General features: G+C 40.3%; 1 protein-coding gene across 2 annotated transcripts in view; it reads right to left on the minus strand.

Moving 5' to 3' along the window:
- Positions 1 to 20,569, minus strand: part of LOC139367589 (transcription factor HIVEP3-like) — a 72,289-nt gene extending 51,720 nt beyond the window's left edge. For both annotated transcript variants that reach the window (XM_071105852.1, XM_071105860.1), the window contains exon 1: positions 20,342 to 20,569. The gene's annotated coding sequence lies outside the window, so the exon portion shown is untranslated. The remainder of the gene's footprint in view (positions 1 to 20,341) is intronic.
- Between the last annotated feature and the right edge of the window lie 1,861 nt (positions 20,570 to 22,430).

Raw genomic sequence — 22,430 nt, forward strand, 5'->3', positions numbered from 1 at the left:
TTACATACCCTACATTACTCATCTCATATGTATATTCTGTACTCGATACCATCTACTGCATCTTGCCTATGCCGTTCTGTACCATCACTCATTCATATATTTTCACGTACATATTCTTCATCCCTTTACACTTGTGTGTATAAGGTAGCTGTTGTGAAAATGTTAGGTTAGATTACTCGTTGGTTATTACTGCATTGTCGGAACTAGAAGCACAAACATTTTGCTACACTCGCATTAACATCCGCTAACCATTTGTGACAAATACATTTGATTTGAAAAGGCCTCAGGGCCAGACAGATTACCAGGATGTGTACACATGCACATGCGCTGACCAATGTCTTCAATGACATTTTCAACCTCTCCCTGACCCAGTCTGACTTACCTACAGTGAGGCAAAAAAGTATTTAGTCAGCCACCCATTGTGCAAGTTCTCCCACTTAAAAAGATGAGAGGCCTGTAATTTTCATCGTAGGTACACTTCAACTATGACAGACAAAATGAGAAAAAAAATCCAGAAAATCACATTGTAGGATTTTTTAATGAATTTATTTGCAAATTATGGTGGAAAATAAGTATTTGGTCACCGACAAACAAGCAAGATTTCTGGCTCTCACAGACCTGTAACTTCTTCTTTAAGAGGCTCCTCTATCCTCCACTCGTTACCTGTATTAATGGCACCTGTTTGAACTTGTTATCAGTATAAAAGACACCTGTTCACAACCTTAAACAGTCACACTCCAAACTCCACTATGGCCAAGACCAAAGAGCTGTCAAAGGACACCAGAAACAAAATTGTAGACCTGCACCAGGCTTGGAAGACTGAATCTGCAATAGGTAAGCAGCTTGGTTTAAAGAAATCAACTGTGGGAGCAATTATTAGGAAATGGAAGACATACAAGACCACTGATAATCAAGATCTCACCCTGTGGGGTCAAAATGATCACAACGGTGAGCAAAAATCCCAGAACCACACGGGGGGACCTAGTGAATGACCTGCAGAGAGCTGGGACCAAAGTAACAAAGCCTACCAGGGACAGTAACACACTACGCCGCCAGGGACTCAAATCCTGCAGTGCCAGACCATGTCCAGGCCCGTCTGAAGTTTGCTAGAGAGCATTTAGATGATCCAGAAGAAGATTGGGAGAATGTCATATGGTCAGATCAAACCAAATTATAACTTTTTGGTAAAAACTAAATTCGTCGTGTTTGGAGGACAAAGAATGCTGAGTTGCATCCAAAGAACACCATACCTACTGTGAAGCAAGGGGGTGGAAACATCATGCTTTGGGGCTGTTTTTCTGCAAAGGGACCAGGACGACTAATCCGTGTAAAGGAAAGAATGAATGGGGCCATGTATCGTGAGATTTTGAGTGAAAACCTCCTTCCATCAGCAAGGGCATTGAAGATGAAACGTGGCTGGGTCTTTCAGCATGACAATGATCCCAAACACACCGCCCGGGCAACGAAGGATTGGCTTCGTAAGAAGCATTTCAAGGTCCTGGAGTGGCCTAGCCAGTCTCCAGATCTCAACCCCAAAGAAAATCTTTGGAGGGAGTTGAAAGTCCGTGTTGCCCAGCAACAACCGCTAAAACATCACTGCTCTAGAGGAGATCTGCATGGAGGAATGGGCCAAAATACCAGCAACAATGTGTGAAAACCTTGTGAAGACTTACAGAAAATGTTTGACCTCTGTCATTGCCAACAAAGGGTATATAACAAAGTATTGAGATAAACTATTGTTATTGACCAAATACTTATTTTCCACCATAATTTGCAAATAAATTCATATAAAATCCTACAATTTGATTTTCTGGATTTTTTTCTAATTTTGTCTGTCATAGTTGAAGTGTACCTAGGATGAAAGGTACAGGCCTCTCTCATCTTTTTAAGTGGGAGAACTTGCACAATTGGTGGCTGACTAAATACTTTTTTGCCCCACTGTACATGTTTCAAGCAGACTACCATAGTCCCTGTACCCAAGAACTTTGGTGGAAATTACTATCACCCCGTAGCACTCACATTTGTAACCATGAAATGCTTTGAAAGGCTTGTCATGTCTCACATCCACACCACCATTCCAGACACACTGGACCCACTCCAATTCGCATACCACCCCAACAGATCCATAGATGACAATCTCTATTGCACTCCACACTGCCCTTTCCCATCTGGACAAAAGGAACACCTACGTGAGAATGCTGTTCTTTGACTGCAGCTCAGAGTTCAACAACATTGTGGCCTCCAAACTCATCACTAAACACCTCCCTCTGCAACTGGATCCTGGACTTCCTGACAGACCATCCCCAGGTTGTGAGGGTAGGCAACAACACATCCGCCACACTGACCCTTAACACAGGGTCCCCTCAGGGATGCGTGCTTAGTCCCCTCCTGTACTCCCTGTTCACCCACAACTGCATGGCCACACACAACTCCTTACCATCATTAAGTTTGCCGACAACACAACAGTGGTAGGCCTGATCACTGATGATGATGAGACAGCGTACAGGTAGGAGGTCAAAGACCTGGCAGTGTGGTGTCATGCCAACTCCCTCAACATCTGCAAGAGAAAGGAGCTGGTTGAACAGGAAGCGGAGGGCCGAGCATGCCCCCATCCACAGCCATGGGGCTATAGTGGAGCAGGTTGAGAACTCCACATCACTATGGAATTATCATGGTCCATACACCAACACAATTGTGAAGAGGGCACAACAACGCCTAACCCCCCCCCCCCCAGGAGGCTGATAGAATTTGGCATGGTCCCTCAGATCCCCAAAACATTGTGTGTCAAAGACTCCAGCCACCCAAGTCATAGACTGTTCCCTCTGCTAACGATGAACCAAGTCTGGAACCAACAGAACCATGAACAGCTTCTACACCCAAACCACAAGACTGCAAAATAGTTAAATAGTTAACCTGGACTAACTCTTTTGACTCATCACTTATGCTGTTGTTACTGTTTATACCCCATAAACTGGACACACAGCCCGCAAAAAGGGCCAAAACATAGCAGCGGGGGGAGCCTATTTAAGACATGGGCGGTTACATTAAGCCAACCCTCTCTGTGCACAGACTGTGGTGTTATGATAGAAACATGATCCATTTAGACTGTGCCCATCTAGTTTACATTTACATAGAGGGCCACTGTGTGGGTCTGTCCCATTTTCTGCATTTGTGTAGGCTGGGGGTGAAAAACATACCACTACCTCAAATGCTGCAGAAAGACTATCCTCAAGGAACTGCCCCTTTGAGGGATGCCATAGGTTTTTCATAACACAGGCCTACAGGGCCAAATATGTCCTTAACTAAGTAGATAGAAAGCAAAGGTCAACACTCACCTATGAATGCTCACAAACACACAGCTCCACTCCAGTCAGAAGGAAAGAGAGGTTCAAGCCGACTAACTTCTCTGGCAACTAATGGAGTCCTGCATGCAAGTATTTTGTTAATACAGATCGATACTTATTCTCAGCCAGATCTGACATCTGATCCAGTAAAACACTGAGACTGACCACACTGCCTCTCTCTCCCCCTCTCCTGCACCTCTCTCACTACCCTTATCACCCTCTGGGGACCGCACTCTCATTTTCCATCTCACAGGGGCAGATCTATGCTGCAGAAGATACCTACACTGGACAAACAAGGACAGAATGGCAAACAGAAATAGGGAGAAATAGACTAATAATATATTTTTTAACTCATTAGTGCTGGACGATTAGTGCTCGATAATAATAATAATAATAATAATAATAATAATAATATATTTTTATTAAACTTATTTCGGTTTCAAATATTTTCTTTTACATTACAAGCACTACAAATTGTGGGTTTAATGTTGTAACAGAATAAAACAATTAATAAAAGTTCCATGATGGAAGTGACTGCACATTACTGTTTATCACTTCCTCCCAGCTGCCCACTGCACTGAGGCTAGGAAACACTGTCACCACAGATAAATCCACGATAATCAAGAATTTCAATAAGCATTTCTCTACAGCTAGCCATGCTTTCCTCCTGGCTGCTCCACACCCCCCGCAGCTACTTGCCCAAGCCTCCCCAGCTTCCCCACCACCCAAATCCAGATAGCAGATGTTCTGAAAAAGCTGCAAAACCTGGACCCATACAAATCAGCTGGGCTAGCCAATCTGGACCCTCTCTTTCTAAGATTATCTGCCGCCACTGTTGCAACACCAGTCTGTTCAACCTCTCTTTCGTATTGTCCGAGATCCCTAAAGATTGGAAAGCTGCCGCGGTCATCCCCCTCTTCAAAGGGGGTGACACTCTAGAAGCAAACTGTTTTAGACCTTTTTCCATCCTGCCCTGCCTTTCTAAAGTCTTCGAAAGCCAAGTTAATAAACACATCACTGACCATTTCGAATCCCACCGTACCTTCTTCTCTGTGCAATCCGGTTTCCGAGCTGGTCACGGGTGCACCTCAGCCAAGCTCAAGGTACTAAACAATATCATAACTGCCATCGATAAAAGACAGTACTGTGCAGCCATCTTCATCGACTCTGTCAATCACTGTATTCTTATCGGCAGACTCAATAGCCTTGGTTTCTCAAATGACTGCCTTGCCTGGTTCACCAACTACTTCTCAGACAGAGTTCAGTGTGTCCAATCGGAGGGCCTGTTGTCCGGATCTCTGGCAGTCTCTTTTCTCTGTATATATCAACAATGTCGCTCTTGCTGCGGGTGACTCCCTGATCCACCTCTACGCAGACGACACCATTCTGAATACATCTGGCCCTTCTTTGGACACTTAACAAACCTCCAAATGAGCTTCAATGCCATACAACACTCCATCTGCTCTTAAATGCTAGTAAAACCCAATGCATGCTTTTCAACTGTTTGCTACCCGCACCCGCCTGCCCGACCAGCATCACTACTCTGGACGGTTCTGATGTAGAATGTGGACAACTACAAATACCTAGGTGTCTGGCTAGACTGTAAACTCTCCTTCCAGACTCATATTAAACATCTCCATTCCAAATTTAAATCTAGAATTGGCTTCCTATTTCGCAACAAAGCCTCTTTCACTCACGCCGCCAAACATACCCTCGTAAAACTGACTATCCTACAGTCGTGGCCAAAAGTTTTGAGAATGACACAAATATAAATGTTCATAAAGTCTGCTACCTCAGTTTGTATGATGGCAATTTGCATATATTTCCACTGCATTTCAGCCCTGCCACAAAAGGACCAGCTGAAATCATGTCAGTGATTCTCTCGTTAACACAGATGTTAACACAGATGTGAGTGTTGATGAGGACAAGGCTGGAGATCACTCTGTCATGCTGATTGAGTTCAAATAACAGACTGGAAGCTTCAGAAGGAGGGTGGTGCTTGGAATCATTGTTCTTCCTCTGTCAAACATGGTTACCTGTAAGGAAACACGTGCTGTCATCATCGCTTTGTAAAAAAAGGGCTTCACAGGCAAGGATATTCCTGCCAGTAAGATTGCACCTAAATCAACCATTTATCGGATCATCAAGAACTTCAAGGAAAGCGGTTCAATTGTTGTGAAGAAGGCTTCAGGGCGCCCACAAGAAAGTCCAGCAAGCGCCAGGACCGTCTCCTAAAGTTGATTCAGCTGTGTGTTCGGGGCACCACCAGTACAGAGCTTGCTCAGGAATGGCAGCAGGCAGGTGTGAGTGCATCTGCACGCAACTTCTCCCAACCATCCAGGATGGAGCACCTTACCATAAGGCAAAAGTGATAACTAAGTGGCTCGGGGAACAACTTCGATATTTTGGGTCCATAGCCAGGAAACTCCCCAGACCTTAATCCCATTGAGAACTTGTGGTCAATCCTCAAGAGATGGGTGGACAAACAAAAATCCACAAATTCTGATAAACTCCAAGCATTGATTATGCAAGAATGGGCTGCCATCAGTCAGGATGTGGCCCAGAAGGTTATTGACAGCATGCCAGGGTGGATTGCAGCACTGAAAATATTGACTCTCTGCATCAACTCTCTCTGCATCACTCCAGTGTTAATTTGCTAAATTGTAATTACTATGGCCTATTTATTGCCTTACCTCCTCATGCCATTCGCACACACTGTATATAGACTTTTTTTCTATTGTGTTATTGGCGTTTGTTTATTCCATGTGTAACTCTGTTGTTTGTGTCACACTGCTTTGCTTTATCTTGGCCAGGTCGCAGTTGTAAATGAGAACTTGTTCTCAATTGGCCTACCTGGTTAAATGAAGGTGAAATAAAAAAATATATATAAAAAAATATGTTTTGAAACCATAATTAAGTCACATTACTTTAATAAAATATTTCAGTTGTGTATATTACATTTGTTTAATTTGATAACTTTATTTACATCCAAGTCACTATCTCAGACATTATTGGACTCTCGAGTGGAGCAGAGGTCTCAGGACCTGAATCTCGGTGCGAGAGGCATCACTACAGACACCCTGGTTCGAATCCAGGCTGGATCACAACAGCCGTGATTGGGAGTCCCTTATCGAGGACCACAATTGGCCCAGCGTCATCCGGTTTTGGCCGGTGTCGGCCGCCATTGTAAATAAGAATTTGTCTTTAACTGACTTGCCTAGTAAAATAAAGGTTACATTTAAAATAAATGTAAAACATCTCATCTCTATAGAGCTGCTGCCTATGATGTCTGACAAAATCATAAAGTAAATAAGGCAGATTTTTATGACTGCTGAATACCAACTATCAAGCACATCGATCCTGATTTTTCTGGTAGATACCTGGTTAAGCAACTGCTCTCTATCTCTCTCAATATCAAATTTTTCAGTCTCTTCTCTCCCTCTCTGTGTCTGCACCACACAACCTAACATAGCAGGCGTAAAATAAACCCCACACAGACCGGACAAGTAAGAGCACAATGGATTATGCGCATTGTAGTAAATTACAATGTTTTCTATGTAGAATATTGGCCTGTTGGAAACTCCCTACATCATTGCACAGTTCGGGTTTGATTGGATTTCTCTCTAGAAAAACTGCGCATTTAACTCACAAAATGAAATTCAAATATTTTAACCGACGTTGTTCAATATGTTGTTTAAAAACCAAAAAATTGCTCAGGACTAAAACACCCTAAAGCTGGCTTATGACAAATATGATTAAATTAGGTTGTTTGACTCTTTATAGATCTACACTTGTTGGTGAATGAATACATAGTCCACCTACTGTAAGAGGGATACTCTCTGGTGCCCCATTGGTAAGAAAAACAAGGTCTAATAGCAGACACTGCATCCCCTGTAGCTTTAGTTTATCTTAGCTGTCCTAACTGCCTGAGGAACAGGAGCTGAGAAATGAGTCCCTTTTGCATCCCTTTGATATTTTAAGTGGAAATTGTGCACCAATATTTAATTTGAAAAGCCCTTAAATTAAGTGCCCTTTAATGTAGACCACATGGAGAATTCAATAATTCAGCATTTTCACATGTTCCTCCAACAACAGTGTCAGTTCAAGGAAGACTCTAACCCACTTAATCCCAAACGTCTCCAAATTTCTAATAATTTTGTTGCTTTGACAAAAAGTAATTTCTGACGATTATGTATTTATTTCATGTGATTAGTGATACATTTACATCTGTCCCTCATTTTAAGGTCAGCCCTATGACGTGAACTGAGCACTCGTTTTAATATGGTGAAACTATTCCTTTAAAAATATTAAAAAATATATATCTATTGAACATCTTATCATAGACTAAAAGCAGGTGAGCTGGTTCTACTCTTTCTGGCAATTGTCTGGTGTTTGTGGTAGGAAACTGAGAGGGTCGTTGTGTAACACATCAACCCTGTTAACCATAGATAGTGTTACGACGTAGCCTTTTGGGGGTGTATATCGTGGCTCCCCCCTCTCCCCACCACAAGTTTTATGACTTTACAACAGGTCATAAATACCTAGTAGAAACTGCCATGCAGTTTTGAAAGAGAGTCGACCAGAACAAAGAGCTTCGCTTAGTTCAAAACTCCTAATCCTCAAAATGGGAGAAATAAACAATATTTATATTTTTGAGAATGTGAGAAAGGTCCGTGGACACTTAAGGGACAGTCATGACGAGTGCATTTAATTTGGTGATCTCATGACGGACAGGAAACACACAACTGTATCTCTTAAAGTGTACATTTCCCAGCTGTCAGGTTTACACCTAAATATTGTGAAACATATGTGATTAAACATGAAACTATTTGTGAAAATATGTAATGTGTTTAACCTTCTAAATGAGAGTATGGATTTTCATATAAAGTTTAACTAGTCAGTGGCCACACCCCCGTGAGCCCAGACATCACATTAGGCATCATAGAACCGCCCTGCTTTCAGAGTATAAAACAACATCCTACAAAATATACATTAAGTCAGAGAACGCCGGGACAGAGCTCCCATGTTGGAATGGCTAATTTCTATAGACCATCGGAGACCATACAACTGTAGTTTTGGCTACACGGCTGAAAATGGTTAACCTTCCCAGCGCAGGCGTTCTGCTAGCAGAACCCCTCGACAACATTCCGCTGAAAAGGCAGCGCGCGAAATTCTATTTTTTTCTCAGAAATATGTAACTTTCACACATTAACAAGTCCAATACAGCAAATGAAAGATAAACTTCTTGTTAATCTACCCATCGTGTCCAATCTCAAATAGGCTTTACAGCGAAAGCACAACATATGATTATGTTAGGTCAGAGCCAAGTCACAAAAACACACAGCCATTTTTCAAGCAAAAGATAGGTGTCACAAAAAGCAGAAATATAGATAATTAATTTTATCTTCATCAGATGACACTCATAGGACATCATGTTACACAATACATATATGTTTTGTTCGATAATTTGCATATTTATATCCAAAAATATCAGTTTACATTGGCGCGTTACGTGCAGTAATGTTTTGATTCCAAAACATCCGGTGATTTTGCAGATAGCCACATCAAATCCCAGAAATACTCATAAAAAACATTGATAAAAAGATACAAGTGTTATTCACAGAATTAAAGCTATACTTCTCCTTAATGCAACTGCTGTGTCAGATTTTTTTTAAACTTTACGGAAAAAGCATAATCTGAGTACGGCGCTCAGAGCCCAATTCAGCCAAAGAAATATCCGCCATGTTGGAGTCAACAGAAGTTAGAAATAACATTATAAATATTCACTTAGTTTCTACAGATGGTTGACATCTACTGGAAGCCTTAGGAAGTGCAACTTGACCCCATAGACACTGTGTATTCGGTAGGCCAAGCTTTGAAAAACTACAAACCTCAGATCTCCTACTTCCTGGTTGGATTTTTCTCAGGTTTTCATCTGCCATATGAGTTCTGCTATACTCACAGACATCATTCAAACAGTTTTAGAAACTTCAGAGTGGTTTATATCCAATACCACTAATAATATGCATATATTAGCATCTGGGACAGAGTAGGAGGCAGTTTACTCTGGGCACTCATTTCATCCAAAAGTGAAAATACTGCCCCCTATCCCAAACAGGTTAAACTCTGAGACTAATTGATCACTACAGAATAGGAACAAATCAGACATATAATTACTAGTCTGCAGCTAGAAATTACGTAAGTCTAGAATGAGAATACTGACAACCGCCAAAGCATCTATCTATGAGAACATTTCCAAATGGTACTCTGAAGTATTCATTCTAACCAACTACAACCATGAAAGACATAGCGACTTCTGGGAAAGTTAACCAAAGACTGACGTCTACAGGACGATCGAGGATTCCAACAGAGACGACAACAATGACATATGGGCGTAAATATATACATTGTAATTACTCTCGATTGATTGGCCGTTCATGTGCAAAGGATTAGCATTTCAATGATTATAATTATCCACTGTGTGTAGTGAATCCATTTTGTCTTTCCCGCTCTCTCAGTCCCCACCCCTTTCCTTTGTCTACCAAGCCGTCATATCAGCTAAGCCCACTAGGGACTTTTCTATCATTATTAACTGCTTGTTTGTTGTGTATTTCTGTGATTAGTTTGTAAATAGACCATTTGTATATTGCTGATTCATGACGGAAACTAGGGTTAGTGCAGATATCCAAGGGTTTGCAAGGTTCAGTAATGAGAACTGATGAGGTAATAATAAAAATTCATTAATAGAAGACTAATAGATAGGATAATAAAATGAGAAGCATTCAATTCTGAGAATTATGACTTTGTAAAACTCAACATTTTCCGTGGTGCCCAGACGTAGTTAATGTCTACATGATTAGTTTAAACACATAATATTTATTTAAATATTAATCACATAATATTTTGTTTTGTGAAGCTTGCATTCAATTGCCACTCCCAGTTTGTATTTATTAGGGATCCCCATTGGTTGCTGCCAAGGCAGTAGCTACTCTTCCTGGGGTGAAGAGACCTCTGGTAGCATGTGTTGTGGGGTATGCTTGGATGTTCGAGCTATGTGCTATTAGTTTAACTTGTTATGGCTGCAATCCCGTTAACGGGATAATTGTCATCAACAACCGCTGAATAGCATAGCGCTACATTCAATAAATATTACTAAAAATATTTATATTCATGAAATCACAAGTGCAATATAGGAAAACACAGCTTAGCCTTTTGTTAATCCACCTGTTGTGTCAGATTTTGAAATTATGCTTTACAGCGAAAGCAATCCAAGCGTTTGTGTAAGTTTATCGGTCGCGCAACAAACCATTAAGTACACTTAGCATCAAGTAGCTCGGTCACGAAAATCAGAAAAGCAATCAAAGTAATCGTTTACCTTTGATGATCTTCAGATGATTTCACTCACGAGACTCCCAGTTACACAATAAATGTTCCTTTTGTTCCATAAAGATTATTTTTATATCCAAAATACCTCCGTTTGTTTGGCGCGTTATGTTCAGAAATCCACAGGAAAGAGCGGTCACCACAACGCAGACAAATTCCAAATAGTTTCCGTAATGTCCACAGAAACATGTCAAATGTTTTTTATAATCAATCCTCAGGTTGTTTTAAAAATATATATAATCAATAATATATCAACCGCAACGGTCTTGTTCAGTAGGAGAGGGAACGGCAAAACTCATGTGACCACTTGACGCGATGTTATTGTTCTGGCTCATTTTTCAAAATAAAAGCCTGAAACTATGTCTGAAGACTGTTGACACCTTGAGGAAGCGATAGGAAAAGGAATTTCGCCTGCAATATCAGTTCTGTTATACTCAGACAATATTTTGACAGTTTTGGAAACTTTAGAGTGTTTTCTATCCAATACTAATCATAATATGCATATATTAGCAGCAGACTGAGGAGCTGGCCGTTTACAATGGGCACCTTTTCATCCAAGCTACTCAATACTGCCCCTGCAGCCATAAGAAGTTAAAAAAAGACAGCTCGGTCTTACAAAAACAAGCAGTGTTGATGGCAATCTCTCTTCCACTTTGAGCCATGAAAGATTGACATGCATATCATTAGCGTTAGCTCTGTGTACTTTTAAGGGCCAGCCGTGCTGCCCTGTTCTGAGCCAACTGCAATTTTCACCTGACCACACGACTGAACAGTAGTCTAGGTGCGACAAAACTACGGCCTGTAGGACCTGCCTTGTTGATAGCGTTGTTAAGAAGGCAAAGCAGCACTTCATTATGGACAGACTTCTCCCCATCTTTGCTAATGATGTATCAATATGTTTTGACCATGACAGTTTACAATCCAGGGTTACTCCAAGCAGTTTAGTCACCTCAACATGCTCAATTTCAACATTTTTCATTACGAGAGTTCAGGTGAAAGATTTGTCCCAAATCCAATGCTTTTAGTCATCTGCATACTTACGCTTTACTCAAAGCCAGTGACATGTCGTTAGTAAAGATTGAAAAATGTAAGGGGCCTAAACAGCTACCCTGTAGAATTCCTGATCCTACCTGGATTATGTTGGAGATGCTTCCATTAAAGAACGCCCTCTGTGTTCTGTTAGACAAGTAACTCTCTATCCACAATATAGCAGGAGGTGTAAAGCCATAACACATACATTTTTCCAGCAGCAGACTATGATCGTTAATGTCAAAAGCCGCACTGAAGTCTAAAAAAAAACAGCCTCCACAATCTTATCAATTTCTTTCAGCCAATCATCAGTTGGATGTATAGTGTCAGCATTTGTTGCTGGCATGTCATGCCTAAATTCGCTAATCTTGCCAATGAAAAAGTCATTAATGTAGCAATATCAGTGGGTTTTATGATAAATCTTATTCAATGAATGATCGAGCCGAGTTTGCTTTTCCCCCAAAATGTCATATAAGGCACTCCAAAGCGTTTTACTATCATTCTTTATATAATTTATTTTTGTTTCATAGTATTGTTTTTATTTAGTTTAGTCACATGATTTCTTAATTTGCAGTACGTTTGCCAATCAGTTGGGCTGCCAGACTTATTTGCCATACCTTTGGCCTCATCCCTCTCAACCACACAATTTTCAATTCCTCATTGATCCAAGGGGATTTGACAGTATTTACATTAATTCTTTATGGGTGCATGCTTATTAGTAACTGGAATAAGCAATTTCAGAAATGTGTCAGGTCTGGTTGCTCCTCAATACACTCCACAGACCAGCAAATATTCTTTACGTCATCAACATAAAATTCACAACAAAACTTATTGTGTGACCTCAAGCTTCCATTCCCCCTGTTACAAGGGAATTTATGGCTGGTTTAAGAAGAAATTGACAGTAAAGGGGTTGACTGTCAACTCTTACTTTATTTGCACCTTGATAATCACTTTTTTTTTTTACCTCTTGATTTGGGAAAACATGCTTTTTTACGAAGTCGAACATGTGCTCTTCATGTTAAAATGAAGTTTAAGTTAAATTTTAAGTTACACTTGTCAAAAGGCACTGAATTGATGGAATGACCCATCTGTGAACATGTTTTTTGTGTCTGCCTAGTTAAATGATATATATATATATATATATATATATCTCATTTAACTGTCAGAAGAAGGCCCACACAGAAAGCAAACAGAAGTAAACCAAACACTCACTGTCCGTCTAAGTCTTTTCAACTGTGAAAGTAGCTGTCTGAACCCAACCTTAAACAACCCAGAGCCATAGAACTGACAAGAGAGATGCAAAGGAAAGAAAAAATGTGATGCACAATGGCATGAGGGAAAGATCGAAGACAAAAATAGAAAGAGGATGTGTCATTTTTAGACGCGAGGCCCCTCCCTCCACCCACGTTTCGCTGCTGTTGTGTGGGCGTCAGGACAGCATGCAAATATTTTTACACTTTCACACTCCTCTACTTACTCTCTGTCTAGAGAAAACTCACACTCAGCCTATAGTCCCATAGCGCCCATAGTCATTCTAAGGTAACTATAATATGAGGTGAATGACAATTTGAAAAGAGAGAGGGAGTTGTATGAAAAATGGAATGACTCACCATACAACTCAACAACTGAGCAAAGACATCCCATCAATTTCAACTAAAATCCAAAACATCAGGAACTGAGTAGTTGAAGCAACGCCATGAAAGGCAGGGAAAGACCAATTCAAATTCCCTCCACAGAGCTTCCCTCGTATAGCAGAATCCCAGTGCTGCCATCACTATTGGTGCATTCAGTGTAACCGGGCGGCATATCAGCGGATATTTGTAACCGCTGTGACTATGATAAACTATGCTAATGAAGTATAACCCGTTGGGCGCTCCCCTGCACAAACACAGGCTCAAGGGAGAGTCTACAGGTGGGAGCTCCGTTTAAGTGTGTTCAAAAAAAGGGCAACAGGTTGCTGGATCTCAGGGGTCTTCCAGTGGTAAACAGACCTCCCACGGCAGGCAACCTGCTGAGGAGGGAGTTTACCCACACCACCGCCCAGCCAATCTAAGTAATAACTCTCTGCCCACAGTGACAAACATCTCCATTCAGACCCAGAGTTGGTTTACAGTTGACAAAAGCCTCCCATGTGTTCCCACTCTGCCTAGGCCAGTACTACACTGCATGCCATTATGCAAAAATAGTGTTGTACTGTAGGGAGAGATACTCTTCTATGACCTTAACACCACCATCTAGTGGTCAGAACCTGGTAATACCAGGATGTATGATAGGTTAATGTCCCAACTCTGAACATGGACAAAAAAACAATCCCCAAATTCGATGAGAATACATTACATTGGATAAAGAAACAACACTCCAGGCTGCAGCTACAACCTACTTGTCAGACATAGATAACTGATACTGCATACTTGTTGGGATTGGAGTATCCGTGGGTGGCATTTGACTATTTCTTTAGATTCCACGTCTTACTCATAACCACGTTTGCAGCCACAAAAGTCATATCGTATAAAACAACTGTGATGAAACTGGAAGTTTCGGTGCAATTTAAAAAATGCAGACATAATTATTTTGTTCGACGTGGTGGGATGTTTTTGTGTCTGTAAACTTAATTATGCGAGAAATGGCAGTGGAAGTTCCTTTGTGCGCATATATTGAAATCATAACCATCATGTCACGCGACAATATGGTGTGTGGTCCTCCCACTACAACTCGAGACACCATGCAGTTTATTAAGTTACGGATTAAATAAGTTATGTTTCATAGGGTGGTGAAAGTGCATGGTGATGAGCTTGATGCTCCGTTCCAATAAATATTGATTGTCTTTTCTGGTGATATGACAATCAATGCTTAACTGCCGTTTGACAGATAAAAATATTATTGCTCTTATCCACAATAGTCTCATAATGTAGACTTACTTGCCTACCCGGTGTATCTGCAAGCTGTTTTTCTAGGGTGCACGTGCCTTTCTATTCTGGTTTGAGACAGTTTGCACTGTTCTGTGAAGGGAGTACTACACAGCGTTGTACGAAATCTTCAATTTCTTGGCCACTTCTTGCATGGAATAGCCTTCATTTCTCAGAACAAGAATAGACTGACGAGTTTCAGAAGAAAGTTCTTTGTTTCTGGCCATTTTGAGCCTGTAATCGAACCCACAAATGCCGATGTTCCAGATACTCAACTAGTCTACCAGATACTCAACTAGTCTAAAGAAGTTGTATTGCTTCTTTAATTAGCACAACAGTTTTCAGCTGTGCTAACATAATTGCAAAAGGGTTTTCTAATGATCAATTAGCCTTTTAAAATGATAAACTTGGATTAGCTAACACAACGTGTCATTGGAACACAGGAGTGATGGTTGCTGATAATGGGCCTCTGTTCGCCTAGGTAGATATTCTATTATTTTTTTTTATTTTTTAATAAAATCAGCCATTTCCAGCTACAATAGTCATTTACAACAATGCTGACACTGTATTTCTGATCAATTTGATGTTATTTTAATGGACAAAAAAACAAGGACATTTCTAAACTTTTGACTGGTAGTGCGTTTCAAACGTGAGCTTGTCTGAGGTGTTGGACTCGGCGACAGTTGCTATCCATTGGCGCGCTGCGATTGGTTGCCCAAAATTCTGGGGTGGGACTTAGCGAAGAGTCAATGGAATTTGCTACAATCAATGGGAAATCATAGTCGTCACAAACCACTATGTTAAAGTATAGTGAAGAAAATAAAAGTAGAGTATAGTGCAATACAGTACTAGAGTTGAATACACGATAAAGGTACTATACTCTACTTTGATGTCCAAACTTGTGAAACATACACTACCGGTTAAAAGTCTTAGAACACCTACTCATTCAAGGGTTGTTCTTTATTTTTACTATTTTCTACATTGTAGAATAAAACTGAAGACATCAAAACTATGAAATAACAAATATGGAATCATGCAGTAACCAAATTTTTTTTAACAAATCAAAATGTATTTTATATTTGAGATTCTTCAAATAGCCACCCTTTGCCTTGATGACAGCTTTGCACACTCTTTGCATTCTCTCAACCTGCTTAATGAGGTAGTCACCTGGCAATGCATTTCAATTAACAGGTGTGCCTTGTTAAAAGTTCATTTGTGGAATTTCTTTCCTTCTTAACGCGTTTTAAAGTAACTGATTGGCTCAGACATGAACTTTGAAAGTTTCTTCAATTGCAGTCACAAAAACCATCAAGCGCTATGAAGAAACTGGCTCTCATGAGTACCACCACATGAAAAGAAGACCCAGAGTTACCTCTGCTACAGAGGATAAGTTCATTCGAGTTACCAGCCTCAGAAATATCAGCCCAAATAAATGCTTCACAGAGTTCAAGTAACAGACACATCTCAACATCAACTGTTCAGAAGAGACTGTGTGAATCAGGCCTTCATGGTCGAATTTCTGCAAAGAAACCACTACTAAAGGACACCAATAATAAGAAGAGACTTGCATGGGCCAAGAAACAGGAGCAATGGACATTAGACCGGTGAAAATTTCTCCATTGGTCTGGAGTCCAAATTGGACATTTCTGGTTCCAACTGCTGTGTCTTTGTGAGACGCGATGTGGGTGAACGGATGATCTCCGCATGTGTATTTCCCACCATAAAGCACGGAGGAGGTGGTATTATGGCATGGGGGTGCTTTGTTGGTGACACTGTCTGATTTATTTAGAATTCAAGGCACACTTAACCAGCATGGCTACCACAGCATTCTGCAGCGATACGCCATCAAATCTGGTTTGCGCTTCTTCTTTTTTTTCCAACAGGACAATGACCCTACACACCTCCAGGCTGTGTAAGAGCTATTTGACCAAGAAGGACAGTGATTAAGTGCTGCATCAGATGACCTGGCCTCCACAATCACCCGACCTCAACCAAATTGAGATGGTTTGGACTGCAGATTGAAGGAACTCGGGGCCCCCAAAAGGGTGGCTACTTCGAAGAATCTTGAATATAAAATGTATTTTTATTTGTTTAACACTTTCTTGGTTACTACATGATTCCATGTGTTATTTCATGGTTTTGATGGCTTCACTATTATTCTACAATGTAGAAAATAGAACAAATAAAGAAAAAAAATGTGTAGCTGTGTCCAAACTTTTGACTGGTAATGTATATCTGACCAAATTATGAGAGACAAGCATTGTAATTTTGAATTCCGTAACGTGAGTGTGGAAGAGGTGAAAAAAATATTGTTATATAGCAACAATGACAAGCAACCAGGGTCTGAAAAGTTGGATGGAAAACTACTGAGGATAATAGCAGACAATATTGCCACTCCTATTTTCCATATTTTCAATTTAAGCCCACTAGAAAGTGTGCTTAGGCCCCTTACTTCCTTAAATGAGTAAAGCCAGTGTGTATATGTATACAGATGACTCAACACTATACATGTTAACTAATACAGCGACTGAAATGACTGCAACACTTAATAAAGAGCTGCAGTTCATTTCAGAATGGGTGGCAAGGAACGCAGACAAATTCCAAATAGTATCCGTAATGTCCACAGAAACATGTCGTTTTTTATAATCAATCCTCTGGTTGTTTTTAAAATATATAAATCGATAATATATCAACAGGCACTGTCTCTTTTTCAGTAGGAGAGGGAGAGTCAATGGCTGCCCCACTGTGTTCCGCAAGCAAAACTCATCCATTACGCGATGTTATCTTTCTCGATAATTTTTCAAAATAAAAGCCTGAAACTATGTCTAAAGACTGTTGACACCTTGAGGAAGCGATAGGAAAAGGAATCTGGTTGATATCCCTTTAAATAGAGCAATGGGAGGCTATGGAACATGGAGTTTTCAAAATAGAAGCCACTTCCTGGTTTGATTTTCCTCTGGTTTTCGCCTGCAATATCAGTTCTGTTATACCCACAGACAATATTTTGACCGTTTTGGAAACTTTAGAGTATTTTATATCCTAATATGTCAATTATATGCATATTCTAGCATATGGGCCTGAGAAATAGGCCGTTCACTTTGGGAACTTTATTTTTCCAAACATAAAAATAGTGCCCCCTAGCTGAAAGAGGTTAAACATTAACAGAAATACCTTGTTTAAATATGTATTCAGACCCTTTGCTCAGAGACTCGAAATTGAGCTAGACTATTCCTAGAGCTGGCCGATTGGCCAAACTGAGCAATCGGGAGAGAAGGGCCTTGGTCAGGGAGGTGACCAAGAACCCAATCGATCATCACTCTGACAGAGCTTTAGAGTTCCTCTGTGGAGATGGAAGAACCTTCCAGAACAACCATGCAATACTCCACCAATCAGGCCTTTATGGTAGAGTGGCCAGATGGAAGCCACTCCTCAGTAAAAGGCACATGACAGCCCACTTGGAGTTGCCAAAAGGCACCTAAAGGAAACAGGATTCTCTGGTCTGATTGGAACTCTTTGGCCTGAATACCAAGATTCACATCTGGCAGAAACCTAGCACCATTCCTACGGTGAAGCGTGGTGGCGGCAGCATCATGCTGTGGGGATGTTTTTCAGCAGCAATATTGAGGGAAAGATGAACAGAGCAAAGTACTGAGAGATCCTTGATGAAAACCTGCTCCAGAGAGCTCAGGGCCTCAGACTGGGGGGAAAGTTCACCTTCCAGCAGGACAACGACCCTAAGCACACAGCCAAGACAATGCAGGAGTGGCTTCGGGACAAGTCTCTGAATGTCCTTGACTGGCCCAGCCAGAGCCCGGACAAGAACCCAATCGATAGATTTATTTGCTAATGAAACAGTGATGGGTTGTGAATGAGATTATTAGGAATGTGCACAGGGAAACTTCTAAACTTCCAAAAGAGCAAGCTACTTCTCTCTGAATGAAGGACAGTATTAAAAAAAATGAAAGAAATGTATGCAGATTTTAAAGTTATCCACACTAATGAGTAATTCATATATGGGGTAATAGAAAATATGAAGGAAATAAGGAATAGATGCAAAGCAAATGCTTCAGGATTCCATGCAAAACATATTTTTATATCATGGGCATGTCATGTAGGCCTACTGTTTGGCCTAAAATGCCCTTGACGGCAGTACCTTTTAACGTGTGTAAAAAAAGAACCAAGAACGCATCGCGTCAAACGTGGACAATAAAAAAGAAAAATATTGACCATGTCCTATGACAATTGCACAGAAAATGTCATACCACCATATTAAGGAGATCAAATACGATCAACATTACTGTAATGTGTGTTTTCTGACAGGCGACCCACTACAGTGCACTGACTCAAGCTTTCCCAACAAAGCAACCCATCACTAGGCTATGCGTAATTTCATTCTGGGCAGTGGGCGCTCTCCAGAATTCATAATCAACAGATGACTGGCATATAGGTAAGCCAAAATTGGATGAATGCATGCTTTGCTTTCACATTTCAAGATGATATTTCTAGAAATCGCATCTTGGCAGATGTTGGCCTATGAAGTTCCATTCTAAGCTATTATTTCACTGTATAACATGATCAACTGCAATCATCAAGAATATCTTGAGCAAGTTATCACATTAATTCATATAAATTGTCAGACTTTACGTTGGTGAATGAAGGCAGGTAGACCTAACGATTTTTGCCATCCTTCTTTTTCCCCATGGCACAAGAATGTAACCAAGAAAAATTAAAAATTAAACTTTTGCCTGGCTGGCGTTTATGCACACAAATATTTTGCGCACGGTTATTTTACGCACACAATTGACACTAGACATGCAGGATGTTAGGCTATATTACAACAACAAAAATATTTTAAACAGACAGCTGCACGTATGTCAAATATATAGCATATTCTTATTTTAGCCTATGTCAAAAAACACATTAAAAATTCTTATCAATAATAGCATAGCAAATTCAGAATTTGATCAAAGATAGTACAGTATGAAGATGGGGATGTCTACTGAAGAAGCAGTTTCTGCCTATCGCACTTTGCGATGTCATGGCGATGTTAGCTTGCGAAACTGATGCCCAGAATCACGTAAATGGGTCAAACGGTCGTCTCGCGCCAAACTGCGCATGTGCAGATCGTAAAATAAAGGCCCTCCTTCGATATGAAGTTGTTTCTGAATGAAATCGTGTCCGTTTGTCATCTTCCAGAGGCTGGAGTGTTCAACTACTTAAGACATAGGCTCGAATCAAGGTTGTGCCTTTAGATTTCTGAAAATGAACTAAGTAACAATTACTCTCACTGACTTCTCAAACCTGGACTGCTTGGTCTGTTTCGCAAGCGTTCCCGAAAGTCTTACGATGTTGTGCCTCTGGGTTTAGAAACTCTGTGATTTGGCAGTCAGGAAGTGCAATTCAATTCACGGCATGTACAACAGTTACCGTTACAGTAGCAATATTATACTGTCTACTTTATACTGAGATTGGGCAACTTCAATGTTGAGCACCTCAACTATTGTAAAAAATAAACAGAGTGAGTGCCAAAGTCCGCCACTTCACATCATTAGCCTACAACTGCCATATTTCTTAATAGTTCCTAGAGCTTGGACATAATGCCATCATATTATTCACTAACCCGGTCATTCGAACGACTAAAATACATAGCGTGAAGTTACACCGTTTAGCACTACTTACCAGCTTGCTACGGTGTGGGTGTTGCAGCCATTTAACCCGTAGCGAAAGGGCTAGAAGTCCGCATTTCCTCGGCTGTGTCACGGTGTCTGTAGCGCAGGTCTTGCAGCGATGCTTGAAGGCAAGCTGAAATAAATTGTGGGGGGGCTTTCCCTACGCCTTGTCAAAAGAACTACGAAGCCATATTCAGAAGATTAGAACAACAAAAACATCATCTCGCGCTACACAAACATCCGCGCCGGCGCACCAGACGTCAAGAGGATCCCGCCCCCTTTCGTCATCTCTCATTGGCCTGGCTTAACAGGACATTTTACATAGATGGGACTTGTGACGCAAAAGTCCCAACTTTAAATATACTACTATCTGGAAAACGAATCCATTTACACCGTTTAAAATGCACTACACAGAAATCGCTCCACCATTTCTTGGTTGCTAAAATTCTAATAGTTCACCTAATTCAGTTGGTCACAAAAAGCATGTATATTGTAGAAAATCATTGTACCATCTAAACCGCTGTGAAATATATGTTCCACAATTAAAAATATTGCATTTATCTGTTTGGAGCTGGTGTACAAAACCAAAAGTAAAAGATGCAAAAAGGAAACTTAATCAAGGAATCATAGAAATAGCGCACATAGAACATATATATATATCACTGCTTAGACTTGCTTTCAATGAGAATGACATATCCATAATTCACATTTTTATCTGAATTGGATCACCCAAAAAAGTTACATATTGCAGCTTTATGCTAGACACCTCATTCAAACTTTAAAATGTGCAGAGCGGTCAGGACCAGTGTGTGCATACAACTTTTTGATACTGTATCTTTTATACTTTTAAAACTATTACGTTTTTTGTCCATCTTCATTCACTTTCACGGGATTTCTTTAACATTCTTAAATTCCCATTGTGACATCAACTCCCTGACTCCCAACATTCCATTCACAGTGAACAATGCAAATTTTAACAAAGATACGCTACTCTGACCCCTTTCCCATCAATTTTAACAAAAAGTTCAAGCATATGAAATCTTCCTCTACTTCCAAACCATTTACATTTTTACAACTTTAGACAAAAACTTAGAGGGTACGACATATTGGTCTACTTCTCTGCTATTCAAATCAGGAATCAGAACAAAGTTATCTGATACCAATAAAAAAGACAGCTAAATTACCACATTAACAACTTTTTGTCTCAACTTTTACAAACTGAAATTTTCACCACTTTAGACAAAAACTTAGAGGGTATAACATATTGGTATACTTCTCAGCTATTTAAGGGTGTTTTCACATATAGTTATCGTCAAAAGAACCAATCTCAGTCCTCTTTAAAAAAAAGCAAAATAATTCAGTTCACTTTGTATTCACACTGCCCTTTCCATTGAGTGAGGACTCAACTCGTTTGCCAGTTCACGTCAACTATTTTTTGGACCAAGTCGTCTTTAAATTCACATTGCTATGTTTAGAAAGGAACCAATATCTTTTTCCTACATGCAATCTGGGTTTTTACAAAGTGCAGAACAAGCCATTTAATCAGAATGCGTTATTGGAAAGCTAGATATAACAACTTACATTTTGGTAGCTAATATACTACATTTAGTTAAACTATGACATTTGCAGTACTTTTGGAAAGTGTTCAGACCCCTTGACTTTTTTCACATTTTGTTATTATTATTCTAAAATGGATTAAATAAAAAAAATCCTCATCAATCTACACACAATATCCCATAATGACAAAACAGGTTTTTAGAAAGGTCTGATGAAATCAAGATTGAACTCTTTGTCTTGAACGCCACGCATCACATCTGGAGGTAGCCTGGCACCATCCCTACTGTGAAGCATCAAGCTAAGGGGATGTTTTTCCACGGCAGGGACTGGGAGACTAGTCAGGATTGAGGGAAAGATGAACGGAGCAAAGTACAGAGAGATTCTTGATGAAAATCTGCTCCAGTAATGCTACAAGTAATGCTCCAATAATGCTGTAATTGAAAATTGTACACCCAAGGTAATGTAGGCTACTGCCCCTTTAAGAGAGAGAATAGATACATTTCCGGCACCGACAGAGATGGCCCCCTCGCTTCGCGTTCCTA

The sequence above is a fragment of the Oncorhynchus clarkii genome, chromosome 2 (assembly GCF_045791955.1).
Source record: "Oncorhynchus clarkii lewisi isolate Uvic-CL-2024 chromosome 2, UVic_Ocla_1.0, whole genome shotgun sequence".
Taxonomy (NCBI): domain Eukaryota; kingdom Metazoa; phylum Chordata; class Actinopteri; order Salmoniformes; family Salmonidae; genus Oncorhynchus; species Oncorhynchus clarkii.